The sequence below is a fragment of the Drosophila virilis genome, chromosome 5 (assembly GCF_030788295.1).
Source record: "Drosophila virilis strain 15010-1051.87 chromosome 5, Dvir_AGI_RSII-ME, whole genome shotgun sequence".
NCBI classification, from domain to species: domain Eukaryota; kingdom Metazoa; phylum Arthropoda; class Insecta; order Diptera; family Drosophilidae; genus Drosophila; species Drosophila virilis.
In genome coordinates, this window is record NC_091547.1 from 18302197 (window position 1) to 18318894 (window position 16698).

At 40.8% G+C, this 16698-nt stretch overlaps 2 non-coding genes across 2 annotated transcripts; one reads left to right on the plus strand and one right to left on the minus strand.

The window, feature by feature from the left end:
• Window positions 1–2688: 2688 nt before the first annotated feature.
• On the minus strand, window positions 2689–2760 carry TRNAA-UGC (transfer RNA alanine (anticodon UGC)). The gene has a single exon. It is a non-coding gene; the product is annotated as a tRNA-Ala (tRNA).
• Window positions 2761–3155: 395 nt separating this feature from the next.
• On the plus strand, window positions 3156–3227 carry TRNAA-UGC (transfer RNA alanine (anticodon UGC)). The gene has a single exon. It is a non-coding gene; the product is annotated as a tRNA-Ala (tRNA).
• The last annotated feature ends 13471 nt before the right edge of the window (window positions 3228–16698 follow it).

The following is a 16698-nucleotide window of genomic DNA, read 5'->3' on the forward strand; positions in this document are numbered from 1 at the left end:
GTCTGCGCACAATTGAGACTCGCTTATCAGCAGTAGCCACCGTTGTTTCCAACCGACTGCATCTACTGCATGGCGTATCAATTTGTTTGAAGGATTTACCAAGGATGAATGCATGTTGGGGAGCTGGCTTGATGCATATGCGGACAACTTTTTTTGACCAATCCGATGCGATTCCAGAAAACAAAGCCCATTCAATTACACGTGGATGTAAACGAATAACAGGCGACAAATGTGTATTATTCGATTTCTGAAAATGCTCCTGGTAACATCTTGTTATATTTCTATTTTCTTAACTAACGAGAAAATATTAAAAGATAAAAAACGAATAAGCCAGTTGTATTGGAAAAATATAAGTTTTTAATTTTGATATCTGTAATATATTTTCTTAATATACTTTTGGGTGTTTTCAAAAATGATGCACTCAAAGAAAGTGCAACGAGGATCAATTATTTTGCAGGTTTTTTATACATTTTTAATATTTAGTTTCCGATTTGAATTATATAACAAAGTCATGTTAAAGAAAAGATTGTTAATTTTATAAAAATTGATAAATGTAACTTTAATATTATTTATCGCTTGGAAATTATTATAAATTTATTATCTTATGGAAATATTTGACAATGCAACATGCACCTCACTGCTTGATCGAAAATGCGTATTGCATTTTTTTGCTGCTTGCAACTAACTGCAATATTTTTTGAACTTAAACGCAGGGCGACTTCTTGGTGGTCAGTGACACATATGCACCTTTTGTTGGCAACTGTACTTTTGTCTGTTGACAGTTGACAGGTGGCATTTTGAGTGGTTGCTGACGTGTGCCATGGCCATGATTGATCGGGGTAGCTCGGCAGCTCATGGAATTTATTTAATTTCCGCATGGCCACTGAAGCAGCAGCCTGTGCAGCCCGCATACACCTACAACTAAAATGCCCCAACAACAACAGCAACAACAGGAGAAGCCATCCCAAAGGCTGCAATTCGAAATTTAGTCATGCAGCATAGATAATGATCAAATAATACTCAAAAGTACTCGAAAGCTGACTGTACCCGGGCACAACGATACGCGGACTCCTTGGGCTACATCTCAGCGAGCGGCGCTCTTATCGTTTTAATTAGTTTTCGTAAAAGTTGGAGAACAAACAAAATAACCAAGGGCCAGGACGGGTGACGGGAGACGGGAAATGGCAGGGGCAGCTGGGCAGCATATTTGCTTATGGCATAATGAAATTTAAGCATGAATTTGTTGTGCCGCACACATGTGAGCGTGTGTGAGTGTTCGTGTGTGTGTGTGTGTGTGCAAATTAACTTATGAAATTGCTTACAATTAACAAACCTGCAAAGTTCCATTCAGAGTTTGCGCACAAATTGCATTTGCAATTGCATTTAAAGTTTACACTTAACATTTAATTAAGGTCGGCGAGAGATACCTTTTTGGGCATGCAACTGGGCACACCTGCCGCCCTGCTGGGACAGCAGAAAAAAAGCCTTTTCTCAGCCATTTTATTTGCATGCATATTTATAAGAAATAGCGCGAAATTAAATGCAGCTGCCCGCTCCCGAAGGGTGGCAGGCGAAAGAGCGCGAGTTGCTAGAGATTAAGCAAAATACCTGAGCATATTCTTTTCAAATTTATATATGCAGCAAAGAAATGGGGCTGAGTTAAAGGCGGTCCAAGGCAGATAAAAGTTGCGCAACAGCTTAAGAAAATAAAATCCGCTGCCAGGCGCATTTCAAATGAACCAAATCAGCTTAAGCTGATTAAATTATATAAAATTCAGTTAGTTCTCTTACTCGATCCGTATATATAGCCGAAAATAGACATCGCTAATGAGCATTGCTCTAATCAAGCATTCAAGCATTCGACCAATGGCTGTTAGTCATAAGAGATCGAAATTTGGTTATTTCCCAGTGTTGTTGTTGGGTGTGTTGGAAAAGGGAACGAGAATGGAACCGAAATGAACTTTAATTTCAAAAACCGTGCAAAAATCGTTCAATCATTTAAGTAAAATGCCAGGCGCTCAGCGACGGCAGCCAGCGGATCTGACGCATTCAATTCAATGGGCAGCAACAAAAACGTATAAAAACATAAGAGAGCTACGTCAACCCTCACAGACATACGCACACATGCAAAGCACTCACGCGCGCACACATGCAAGTGTTGGCACACATATTGTATTGCTTCGTTGGCTGCGGTTCTTTGCGTCGCTTTGTCTCGCTTTGACTTGCTGTTGGTGTGCGGCAGCTGCTCTCTTTCTGTCTCTCTTCGATACATGTTGTGCATTTTACAATTTTGTATTTTGAAACGATCATGCGGGCGTATAGTATTAACAACAACAACAATGGTGCAAACGGAGAGACGCTGCTGAAACGTTTGCTTGCTTTAAGTTGCTGCGCACCTGTTGGTCACATGGATCACTTTATCGATTTTACGAATGAAGAAGCAAAATGCGATCGATTGTGATCTCAAATCGGAATGTTTTGTACTCGAAACTCGATCGTGCACAGTTTCAAAAGAGCAATTCACAAGCAAAACAATAATGTAAGCGAGCGAGCAGCAATGGCATCAAATGAATCGATGCGATCGCGCTTTAAACCAGCACAGCGCACAGCACCAACTGAGAGTCTACTGAAAAAGTATTTTGAATGGTTGTGCATTTTAAAAAAGGGAAAAATAACAAAAAATGTACTTGGAGATGCCGGGGATTGAACCCGGGGCCTCTCACATGCAAAGCGAGCGCTCTACCACTGAGCTACATCCCCATGTTGAAATGATTCAGCCAAATGTCAACAAGAGCGCCGCGTTAACACACCAAGCAATTCACTGCAAGGCAATAGTTTGCACATTTGTAATTGTAATTTGGTAATTGTAAATATGTTATATTAAATTGCCCACAATTTGGTGGCATAAAAGTTGAAATGCATTAAGGCAAATGATAAGGTTTATGTGGTATAATCAGAGAACTGGGGAATATTTACCAATTTATTTAGCAGTATTATAACAAAGTTTGTTTGCATATGTGTTTTCATTGAATATATATATATATTTTTCATTTAAATTTTGAAACCCTGCTACCAGTTTTATTTATTGCGCATGTTCACTAATGTTCACTAACCACATTTGCTGAAATTAGAGTTTGTGCTGGCGAGTATTCAATGGGGATGTAGCTCAGTGGTAGAGCGCTCGCTTTGCATGTGAGAGGCCCCGGGTTCAATCCCCGGCATCTCCAATTACTTTTTGCAAGTTTTTCTTAGTGGTATACTTTTGTTTTTGTATTTATTCTACTTAGGCAGTCAGTCTGTCAAGGCTTTTATGTGCTGGCTAAAGTTCAAGTTTGCTGCTGAGGCAACTTCTCTATATGACCTCAGTGTTGCTGGCTTTGGCCTGGCTGACTTGATTTATGCGCAACGAGGCGGCAATAATGAATTATTTATGCCGATTTACGGCTGCCAGGCAGGTCTGCATGTCAATTGGCAAAAACACTGGCGTTGCCAGACGGGCGAACCAACTGTATGGGCGGAGTGAGGGGCGGAACGCACAGCTGAGCGAACTGACTTCGGGCGGCGACTTTGACTTCTGGCTGCCATTTTAGCCACAATGCAGTCAAGTGGTTAAAATGTGTGCGCTCTTGTTCTTGTTGTTGCACAGGATATACACATACATATAGTGAAACGAGTGGGGCGGTTAGTGTGGGCGTGGTTGATCCTTTTTGCTTGTGACTTTTGAAAGGCAAGGAAATTGCCTGTTCTCACTTTAGCAACATTTGCTTAGTTGAAATTAAAATTAAATTTTGCATGAGCCAGCCCCTACAGCTGCCCTCCACCACCAAGGCATGTTGCACCTAGTCACACACACACACACACACACACACACACACACACATATGTGGCATACTCAAACATTGGCTTGGCTAAGACAGGCAATTGATTTTGTTGTGGCTCTCCCTTTTGGCCGAGCTAAATACATAGCAATCAAGGCTGGCATTCTGTCTTGAGCTCTTTAATTGGCAAACATCAGCAGTAGCCGCATCGGATTTCATTTGATTTCACATATTGTCCATCAATTAGTCGTAGCACACAAAAATCTGGATATGCCACAGCAGCTGACACACATCACATAAATATAATTATGCCAAAATTTCAAATAAATATGCATGCAAATTTTCGAGCATATTGAAATTAATTACCACAACGACGTCTGTTTGTGTCACTAAATATCTGTCTCCCTCTCTCTCTTCCTCTGTGTGTGTGTTTAAGCTGAGAGTGTAATAAATATTATATAACAATTGGCTGACACACACACACATACACACACACTTACTTTCTATCTGTCTGCCTCGTAGCGCCCGAAGGCATAATTTAAATAAAAGAAAATACAAATCGAAATTGTCACATCGAATTTATGTAATTGCGTAGACACCACAAGGTTCCATAAGTAGACACACACACACATCCACACAGACACAGACACACACAAACACACACACACACACACACACACACACACACACACACACACACACTCAGGCACACAGAAAATTGTTTATGGTCCTGCCTTTTGGGCCACTAAATAATTGAGGCTGGAAACTAAACAAATGACATAACCTCAATTTTGTGACGGGCGTGTCAAGCCCGAAAGTGCCCAAAAAACAAATGGTATGAAAATGGTTTTAGGGCCCATGCCTGGATGGACTCATAACACCACATTGTCCTCAAATTGATTGATATCTTAAGTACGATGCTGTAATAAAGTTATCTATCGATATGCTGATAAACCAAGCTGTTTATTACGTTTATTCAAATTTAATTCAATCATAAGGAAAACACATTTGGCTGAAGGAGTTCCTATTCTGTTCTGAAACAAAAACAAAACAACATTTGATTCGTTTTACAGCAAGATTTAAAGTATTCTAAACAATCAGAAGATTATCAATTTAATTGAATAAATTGTTAATTACTGTAATCTATTAGCTTGAAATTAATTGCTTGAATTTTATTAAAATAATGTTGGCATTTTTTCAGTGTTATCTGGTCTATAATATTTACTTTTTAATATTTAATCTATAGATTTTCATTATTAGTATTTATTATTCCCTGATTTTCTTGATAAGTTGAATGGCAATTTTGTATTATAAGCAAACGTTCTTTGAATATATTTCTTTAATATTTTTATCTGCCTAATTTTATAAATGAATATTTTTAATTTTAATGTTTTAATGTTTCTGTGTAAAAATTGAAAATTTTGTGAGTTCGACAAATATTGTTTTTTTTACTTACTAAATTGAAAAATAAATGATATTTTCTTCAATATTTATGTTTGATTTTTAAAGACATTTGTTCTTAAAAATGAGTTGTTCTGCGATAAGTAAATTCTCTGTTGAGACTTTAAGTTTAATTTGCAGCCACAATTTGGCAGAGAACTTAAAAACGTTCAGTTTAGTTACAGGGCTTAGCTCTCAAGTCTATTAGACTTAAGGCCTGACCACAATTCGCAAAATTTCGGCAAAATTTCGAGATAAGATACTGGAAGCCTCACTCGTGTGCTTTGGCTGGTTGCAGGCGACAAGGGCCTAATGCTGCCTTAAGACCCGAACGTAATCACATTAAAATTGCATTTAAAATTCTCTTTTCTAAAGACCGGAATCATCATCAATATCAATACGAATGTCGTTTATGCCAAAGTGAAAAACCCATATTTCCGTTTACAGGCAATGTGTGTGGGTGAGCCAAAAGGACACTACAAGGACATCTTTGTCTGGATGTGTGTGTGTGTGCGTGTATGTGCCTGTGTGTTTGAGCTGGAAATTAATAATGCATTCGATATCGTAGCCATTTTGCATTCAAATTCAATTGTGCGTGCGTGCAAATTGAATTCCCCAAAGCCCACGAGCATAAAGTAAATTATATTACGCACAACGTTTAAGGGCTCAACTATTTTGTATTTCTTTTTCCGGGCCACTTAAAGCTAAGCCATACATTTGCCCGTCGACAATCGACAATTGCAAGTGTCAAAAAGAAGCAGCTAGGCATGAGAACAAAACGCATCCAGGCCCAGAAACAGCATGGTTGGCCCAACACCCACTCTTAACCAGTTGCAGCAGCGCCGCCTTCAACACAATCACGTTTCAATTAACACACACGGTCGAGTCTACACGCTTCCAACTGCCCTGGCTCTGGGCTCCATATTCATATGTGCAACACGCACGCACACTCGCCTTTCCCGGCCCCGCCTCATGCAGCTGGCTTAATGGGCTGAGCGTCGGCTGGCTGTGGACATCATAATTCCGGCCGCAATTCCCAAATACCGCAAAAACAACAGCCGAGCACAAGCCGAAACTCAGTCTGGCTATGCGGCACAGGCCCAAAGAGCTGGAATGAATCCTCCCTCACCCCTTTTCCATATGCAAACTTGCAGCTACAATATACATCCGCCAACCGTTCGCCCCCGGGCAGCCCCTTCAGTTCGCTGCAGCTAGTCGAGTTCTATGGAGCGCATGAACTAATTACGTTAATATGCGACAACGTTTCCATAGGCGAAAAATGTTTTCTGCACTGCGGGCAGGCGGCCCACTGTGCGTAGAGAAGGGGTAGGGGGGGGGGGGGGGTGGCAATTGGCAACGGAGTGAAGCCGGCGGCAAGAGTGAAGTGAAGTTAGGGTTAGAGCCAGTCCAATTGGAAAACCAACTGTGGTGCAAATGAGTTGTTCGACACAGAGTGGGTTAGTCGTTGAGGAGTGTGGTGTGTTTTGGAGGGCGAGGGGGGAAAGGGCGGATGGCGGTCATGGCAGAATGCAACGTTGTATATGCAACCAAAAGCAAACAGTCAACAACTGGATCACTAATTGAAAACGTTCCGAAATACTGGAATACCTCCAATTACGCACAATTTCTCTCAGCAATAGAAAGTATGTTACTGTTGAATATATGTATAACTGCGTGGTCTGACTGACTGATTGAGTGATTGACGGACTGATATAATGACTGACTAACCTATTGACTGTGGGACAGATTGATTGACTGACTGTTTGACAGTCAGACTGACTGAAAAAGAAAGAAAAAACACAGAAGAAAATACCCTCCGACTGTAAAAGAGTATAACGCAGTCGGTTGCCTCCCGATTAACTGTACACACACATTTACATATGTAAGCTTTTTATTATTTGTTTGGCTTACTCTATAAATTTATGTAATATGATTATAAAGAAAAAGAAACTTTTTGCAACATAAATGCGCAATTTAACATAAATAAAACTTCTGATAAAATGGTTAAAATAAATCTGAGATTAAGCGAAATAATAACTTGGAAATATTTGTGAATTCATTTGAAATATGTTAATATATGTTAAACAACACTGCTAATCAGGGTTGCCAATTCAATGGGGAGCTCTTAATAGGGGTAACGACTTAGATACTGGACAGTTCCCTCCTCACGAAGAACTTTTTGATAAGAGTTGTGACCCAACCGTGAAAATTTGCTGGTTGATGATTTCTTTGAAGAAAGATGCCCAAAAAGCTATTGTGGATCCAGATCCTCCGTCTGTATGGGAGTAGATTGCTCAGAGATCAGATCCAGCAAATTTTAACTGGAAACATGTGTGAAAATGTGCATAGAATCACTTGCTTTTTAGAGATCAAGGTCAGCTGCCCAACGAAATGACTTTCCATGCGTTATAAGGCCGCTTAGTTTAGGCTATGAGAAAAAATAAAAATAAAATCCTTAGCTATTTTACTGCTGCTGAGGACTGTACATCAGCTGTCATTGCTGCTGCTTTGCTAGCTCGGAGAAATTGCAGCTGTTTGGACATTTGGCTATTGGAGATGCCAACACAGACATGTGTGTGTGTGTGTGTGTGTTAGCCCTGGCTTAGTGGTCGGGCGGTACGTGTTGAACGTTGGTTATCATATCAGGTGTAGTACATGCCAAAATCCACGTCCAGCTCCCAGCCCAACCAAACGCTTTAGCATTCATAAATAAGACATGCAACGAGCCAACATCAGCGAAGCTGGCACCGGCAGCAGCAGAGGGAGCGCAGCACAAGCTGTACAAATCCTCAGCTGACCAGCTGCCCATCAAGCTAACCAGACCAATCCCCCATACACACACACACACACACACACACACACACACACTCGATCATTCACTCACGTACGCACACAAAGCCCCCCCACGACTGGGGTCTGCCTGTTGGGCAGCAGGGAAGGGATTGCGGCTGGGAGGACTTGCACGTAACTCGTCAATGTCCTTATCGTGTGCCAGTGCTGCTGACAGCGCCTGCTGTCATTCATTCATTAATGCATTTTCCTGATTTTCACTCATTTAACTTCATAGATTTTTCATTTCGCCTATTACGTGGGGTAGCCCAGCAAAATGTTGTCCTGCCCATGAGCTGTGTCCTCTGCCGGAGATTTCATCCTGTTTGCTGCACTTTGACCGCCCCCCTCCCAACCCCCTGCCAGCTGTGACCCCTGCTGCTGTTGGCCAGCTCTGTGCGCCTGAAGCTATGCTTCATTTACTTTGTTGTCAGTGGCCATTAGTTTTGACGCACTTTGGGCTGGACGACCTACCAGGTAGCAGGTAACAGCTACCAGTTACCAGGTCCCAGTTGTTACCGTTGATGAGTATGCCCCATTGCCGTTGGGTCTTTGGTATGCCAATGCGTGCGCCAAAGTGTTCTCTGTGTGTGCGTGTGTTTAACTGTGTGTGTGTGTGTGTTTGGCAAATGTAATGGAGTTGTATGTGCTGGGAGTAGGTCTACCTTGGAAAGAAGTGGCTGGAGTTGGGTAAAGTAATGACGGGCAATTGAAGCTATTCACCAACAACTGGTTTCTATATCATTTAAATGTTTTCCATTGACTTATACAAAAGCGAACTACATTTAATTTTCATACATAATACAGTTAATACAACACAGAAAGTGAGAGAGAGAGAGAGAGAGAGAGAGAGGGCTATAGAGAATAGCGAAATCTAAAGATTGGAAAGGTCTTGCCAAAACTTTATATTTATAGATATTTCTTTTAAAAAAATTATAAAAGACATTTACCAACATTAATGGCAGCGAAATGCATCAAAGTTAAATAGTTTTGCAACACTTATCGATAACTATTTATTAATTAAGCGCCCATTATTCACAACTGACAAACAAATTAAACACAACAAATTCGCCGCAAAAACTTGACCAAAACAAAAAACAAAAGAGAAAATTCAGCGAGCAGCTGTGACATGCAGCCAAATTAATTACCATTTTAGGGCGTGGCGCAGCCCTTAAGCTAAAAATAAAAAAAAGAAGAAAAAGTGGCGACAAAAAATGCATTGGACGCAAATAAATATCGCTGTGAACTGAGCTGAGCTTCAAGACGCCTTCAAGTATGCCACGAATTTAACTATTACCCATAAAGGCAGAAGAAGGGCGAGCGGGCAGACAATTTGAGGCAATCATGCACTCGTTAATCTTGCTCAGGGCCCAAAATTAATAGTTAACCTGGCCGTGGGCAACAGAGAGAGATGGAGAGTGGGAGAGAAATGGAGAGCTGGTCAGGTTGGATGGGTCACAAGAAAAATGTGTTGCCGAGCAAATTAAACTCGTTCTAAATACATTACGATAGCGCTGGGCGGGTGCTTCACTCGCCTTTTCAAGGAGCAGCCGAAAGACAAACAAACACCGGCATCGGGTGACAGACAACAACAGCAACAACAACAACAGTAGCAACAATTGCAACAACATGGCTAACAAGAAGAAGCACAAGCGTAGCAGCAGCAACGGCTAAACAAGATTAATTATACCTGAAAGCCAAAGTCAGTTAGTCGCTGCCAGGCGTAGCCTTTTGACTTTTGAACCTGGCAAAGCATCGCTGCCAACGTCAACGCCAGCGTCAGCGCCGGCAGCGACGTCGACAACAATTCCTTGTCGTTGCCCTCGAGCGTCATTTAGCTGGACTGCAGCAAGGACGAGGACCTGGACACTCTCCCACTGCCACTCCCACTCCCACTCGCACTCCGTCTCCGACTCTGGTTTCGACTTTTGTTTACTTGCTGTCTCTCACTTGTTGTTGTTGTTGTTGTTGTTGTTGTTGGTGCTTAAACGCTTGGAAAATCGAGTCGTAGATAAAACTCAGCTCAAGCTGAAGAAGTGTCCTCTGTGTTTGTGCAAAAAGTCTCTTCAGGTGCTTCAGTTAGCAAAATACCAAAAACAAAAAAGAAAGTTGAAAGAAGCCCGGAACAGGTGCCAGCTTGAGTGCGAATCGCAATGAGCCGCATTTTTATTTGTGATTTCAGCTAAATTGAATTTACACAAAGTGCAAAACAAAAAACAAATTGTGTTTTGACACTTGACCGGGGCTAACGAGCTTACGAGATTTTTGGATCGATTATAACATGAAATAGAAAATGTTTAAATACATTTAAGGCCCGTCTGCTGTTCAAACAAAGTTTGTTTTGGCTATACGATGTCACTTACCTTCTAGAATAGTAATACAGTTCAAGTTCCTTTCATTTTATACCAAGAAGGTTAACGATATCGCGTAGTGGAGCACCTTTTACCTGTCTTAAATGCGTTTATTTAAATTAATACAAAATGTTATAAATCCCTTCATTTATATTTACCTTTACAAAGCGCTTATTTATTTCATAAACGAATATTGAGCCTTTTCAAGTTAATGTGCTGCTGCACCTTGAAATCGTAGCTGAATAAATCAGTAATAATTTCTTACTTATTTATGGCCGAGAGACAAAGCACACGAATATGTTTGTCCAAATCATGTATGTAAACATTTTCGCATTTCATTTTCCAGCTTGTTTTGCGTTGAAACAAGTTTTCTACATTTTCATATTCCTTGAGCAGCTGCTTTAACCTCTCAGCCCAAACGTTGCTTTGACCCCACCGCCCCACTTCCCCTTCTTAGTCCACAGCTGTTTGGCTGCCATTTTGTTTTGTGTCCAAAAATGCTCGAGCTCTACGAATTTTTCCGTGTGGCTGCTGTTGCTGCTGCTAAGTAAAATGTTTTCATTGTATTGAAAATGCTGGCAGCAGAGGATTGCGTTCCATTGTTTTTTGTTTTTGTTTTTGTTTTGCTGTTATTGTTATTGTTATTGCAACAAAGCTGAATGTGTTTTTGCTGTTGACACCTGAAATGCAAACACATTTGCCACAGCCGCCGCACAGCAAACGGGATTCAGTTTCTGATTCAGTTTTCCAGCTGCAGCAGCTGCTCATGTGTTATTTGAGTGTGCATGTTTGAGTGTGTGTGTGTGTGTGCTTGCAGTTGACAGCCTGCAGTTTTTGCATGTTGCAAGTTAAAGAGGTTCAAAGTCTTGTTTTCATTTGCCAGCAACATGCGAAAGTTGTACCGCTTAACCTCCTCGGCTAGAGGTCACCGAGTTGACCCACTCACAGTTAGAGCGCGCTCTGTGCTCAGCAGCTTGGAACAGATTGCTTGGGAATTTGTTTTGCTTTTACCTAAAATAAACAAGGCTGCAAAACCAAACCATGGTTTGGTTCATGGTTCGAACCAGCGACTCGCCTTGAGGTTCGATTTGTGCAGCGTTGCTTCATTGGCTCGAACATATGCAACAATTTTTAATAGACTGGCTTAAATAACTTATATATGTCCATATCATATCATATTTTGTATATTCTTTAAAATCGGGAGTGCCTGATTAGGGGATATACTGAACCCAATTTAGAAATTTGGTGACTCTAGCCATTATGCCCAAAGAGATTTGGTCGAATCAAGTATCGAAATGGAATTTTATCGATTGGAAATGGGTCAAGTTATAGATTATCGGAAACAATCTCGTTTTGAGGCTGATTAAGAATGTATATATCTTAAAGATGAGATAAATGGCTTCAGGATATACGAATATATGTCTCCATTCAAGTTAAGTTGCGGCTGTTCCAAAAAGTGGAATGCCGAATTTAAGCTTCGGGTTTGTTTCTAAATTCAACTTTAAAATAGATTACAATTGTATTTTATATTCAAAGCCAATGAAATTGTTAGATTCGCCGATGTCTAGCCACGCCCACACTCTTCAACTTTGCATTCACATTAGTGTTCAATGGAAATATGTAAGGAAAAAAGAAACTACAGTGAAAGCTCGCTCTAAGCTCATCTTAACTTCTGCTGTGCTGTGGCTAACCTGTCGTGGCGCCCCCTGCGGCGACCTTCGACCGCATTTGCATTAAGTGCCACTTAACATGGAATCTCAATATTTTATGCAAAAGTAGCAAAGTTGCAACTTTGTTGCTGTTGTTGTGGGCTGTAGGTTGTTGGTTGTTGTTGCTGCTGTCTGCAGTTTGCGACTGGAAGGTTTCAATAACTCCGACGTCTTTGAAAAGCTCGTGAATCAAAATCTGTGGTGACGTCTCTAACTGCTGCTTGACGTCTGCTTGGATTGGCTGTCAACTAGACTTTCGCATTGCCGCCATCTGCTCTCTCTGCGCTCTTTGCCCAACTTCGCACATATCATTTGCACAGCCGTTGTTGTTTTTGCTCTTGTTATTGCTGTTGTTGCCAGCCGCTCAGCCGCGCCGCTGCTCACTCTTACACGCACAATTTGAATTGAAAATTGAAGTGGTTTTGTTTTTGTCTCGGCAAGAGCTTGGCAACCCATCAAATTGGCAACAGCTGGCAATGCCAAAAGGGCCTAAAGTATCAGCTAGCCAAAGCTGTCAGTCACATTTCAATGCGAGCAGCAGATGTCGAGTAATCAGTGTACAGATGAGAGAGTAATTTGAGTACAGTTTGAAGGCACCCAATTGGTCAGCAAATGAGAGCGTAGAGAGCGTAGCTTAAAAGAACAGTTAGAGAGAGAGAGAGAGAGTGCACGCAGTAAGTTTATAGTGTCAGAGCGAGTCAGCTACGCGATCATTCAAAGCTTTTGAATGTGTTTGAGTGTGTGGGTGTGTGCATTACACAGCTTGGCTTTCAGTGGAACAAACTTAACCTTAAATCGCCAGAGGCCTCGCTGCAATTGGCGCAATTTGCTGTTCATTGGAAAATCAACATTTTCAGCGTTTATCCTGACTTTGATCTCTGCGCTATGCAATTCCAAAGTCAAAAGTAAAACGGTTTTTGTGCATTTCGACGATTACCTAACGCAGCGTTGCATAATTTCAGCATCAAATATTTAACGTAAATCTTTTGTGCGCAATCAAACAGTTTTACCAGCCGGGCAAGTCCCGTTTGCTCCTACATTTGTAAAGTTTTTAGTTTCACTAGCTTTATTTTATTTCATTTCTCATTTTTTTTGCCATCTCCCCCTTGCTCAGCCCCCCAACGCAGTCAAGCAAATGTCTAAAGGCAAACAAAGTTTTTCGCCAGCACCAGTTAATTTAGTCAATTCAGCGCTCAGTCTATTCCTCAGTCGTGCCGTTTCTCCTTTTCCACTTTTGTGCTCAGCTTACCTGCAGGAAAATAGAAAAAGACGATGGAAAAGAGGAAAATTCTATGCCGCACTGCATTCCGGGAGCATTACGTTTCATTTCATTGCACCGCGCGACCGCCACAAAGTATGCAACGAAAAGCGCTGCTGCAATTTTTATGAGATTTTCGCATTTGGCGTGCTAAAAACTCAACAAAATCAACAGAGAATTCACTTAACTTTCCAACTATGCCAAGCTCTGATTAAAATATCATAAGGCTGCAAATTTAGACGAGCTGGCAGCCACATCAGGCTGCAATTGTGATACCCAGCAGTTAGTCATTAGAGAATATAAGTCAACTGACGCATATCCCTTTCTTTGCCCGTGAATTTGTAAAATTCCACCCACAAGCATGGAAAAGACCTGGAAACAGTTAAATGCAACTTTTTTTGCTTAACGTCCTTTCGAATTGAAACTTCTCTTGTATGATTTTGATCCAAGATTGTTCAAGATGGGGCTTACATTTCATATTTATCCTTTCTTGCTGGGAAATGGGGCTTCAAATATCTGGTCTAAACTCATTTCTAAATATTGTATTTATGTAAGACGTAACAGAATAACAATCTTGAAACTTTAGACTCGAGATCTTCGTTAAGTTTTCCGGTTGAGCGTTATTTATGAGTCGGCTCAGGGGATGTGTGAAAGAGAAAAAAATGTCACCTGGCTTTGTGCAACTCTCCAACTGTGTCTAGCCCCCCTTTTGGGTTGGGTGGCAATGCACAAAATAAATGGCACAGCAAATTTCAGCCAGTAAATCAGTGCAATTTTCATATCGCACAACATTATTCACAGATTTCTCGTTTTGTTTATTTGCAATTCATTTTATTGGGATATTGCTTCACGCTAACCAAAGTTTTGGTACCCCAAAAACTGCAACCAGCACCCATAATTTAGGTTCTCTGTTGCACTACACGAACAAAATATGCAAATTTATTGTTGGACTAAGTTCCGTAGACATTTGGGGGAAAAAATGTGGCAGCAATTATATAGGGATTTGTGGGGAGGAGCTCCTGTGGTTTGAAAGTGTGGAGCTTTTGGAAAAAATATGAGACAAGTTTAACTAAATTTTCATATCTAGAACTAATTTAAATATTAAAAAATATAAGACGTCATATCTCCGCCCGGAGTTATGTAGTTTTGGAATGTCATATCTCTGCGCGGAGTTATGTCGTTTTGGAACGTCATATCTCCATCGAAAAAGTTTAGATTTTCGCACCGACCTCGATTTTGAAAAAAATCGTGATGATTTGGAAGGTCATATCTCCGCGCGGAGTTATGTCGTTTTGGAACGTCATATCTCCATCGAAAAAGTTTCGATTTTCGCACCGACCTCGATTTTGAAAAAAATCGTGATGATTTGAAAGGTCATATCTCCGCGCGGAGCTATGTCGTTTTGGAACGTCATATCTCCATCGAAAAAGTTTAGATTTTCGCACCGACCTCGATTTTGAAAAAAATCGTGACGATTTGGAAGGTCATATCTCCGCGCGGAGTTATGTCGTTTTGGAACGTCATATCTCCGCGCGGAGTTATGTCGTTTTGGAATGTCATATCTCCGCGCGGAGTTATGTTGTTTTGGAACGTCATATCTCCATCGAAAAAGTTTAGATTTTCGCACCGACCTCGATTTTAAAAAAATCGTGATGATTTGGAAGGTCATATCTCCGCGCGGAGTTATGTCGTTTTGGAACGTCATATCTCCGCGCGGAGTTATGTCGTTTTGGAACGTCATATCTCCATCGAAAAAGTTTAGATTTTCGCACCGACCTCGATTTTGAAAAAAATCGTGACGATTTGGAAGGTCATATCTCCGCGCAGAGTTATATAGTTTTGGAATGTCATATCTCTGCGCGGAGCTATGTCGTTTTGGAACGTCATATCTCCATCGAAAAAGTTTCGTTTTTCGCACCGACCTCGATTTTAAAAAAATCGTGATGATTTGGAAGGTCATGTCTCCGCGCGGAGTTATGTCGTTTTGGAACGTCATATCTCCGCGCGGAGTTATGTCGTTTTGGAACGTCATATCTCCATCGAAAAAGTTTAGATTTTCGCACCGACCTCGATTTTGAAAAAAATCGTGATGATTTGGAAGGTCATATCCCCGCGCGGAGTTATGTCGTTTTGAAACGTCATATCTCCGCGCGGAGTTATGTCGTTTTGAAACGTCATATCTCCGCGCGGAGCTATGTCGTTTTGAAACGTCATATCTCCGCGCGGAGCTATGTCGTTTTGGAATGTCATATCTTCGCGCGGAGTTATGTCGTTTTGGAACGTCATATCTCCATCGAAAAAGTTTAAGTTTTCGCACCGACCTCGATTTTGAAAAAAATCGTGACGATTTGGAAGGTCATATCTCCGCGCGGAGTTATGTCGTTTTGGAACGTCATAACTCCCGCCCGGAAAAATCATCGAAAAAAGATTCGACTTTCGCACCGACCTCGATTTTCAAAAAAAAAAACGTGATGCCCTTGCCATTTTGTCGATTTGCGTCAAAATTTTGGATTTCCTTTTTATTTTGATGCCAATCGATAGAACTGATCCTTACGAGTCAAAAATGGTATGAAATTGCAAAATCTGACATTATTTGACGGAAATATTCCAAAAAATCAACAAAGAGATGGAATTTACGAACGAATCAGTTCGTAATCGAATCATCGATGATTAATTTGTTTGAATGCCAATTGATGGTAGGGATCCATCCGTACGCATTCAAAAAGGTATAACATTTTAAAATCAGACATTATTTACCCGAGATATTAAAAAAAAATCATCGAAAAAGTTTCAATTTTCGAACCGACCTCGATTTTGAAAAAAACGGGATGATTTGGAAGGTCATATCATATCCGCGGGGAGTTATGTCGTTTTGGAACGTCATATCTCCCGCCCGGAAAACTCATCGACAAAGTTTCGACTTTCGCACCGACCTCGATTTTAAAAAAAAAACGTGATGCCCTTGCCATTTTATCGATTTGCGTCAAAATTTTGGATTTCCTTTTTTTTTGATGCCAATCGATCCTTAAGAGTCAAAAATGGTATGAAATTGCAAAATCTGACATTATTTGACGGAAATATTCCAAAAAATCATCAAAGAGATGGAATTTACGAACGAATCAGTTTTTTGTCAACAACATTTTTCAACCAATCGATGATTAATTTGTTTGAATGCCAATTGATGGTAGGGATCCGTACGCATTCAAAAAGGTACAACATTTTAAAATCAGACATTATTTACCCGAGATATTTAAAAAAAATCATCGAAAAAGTTTCGATTTCCGCAACGACCT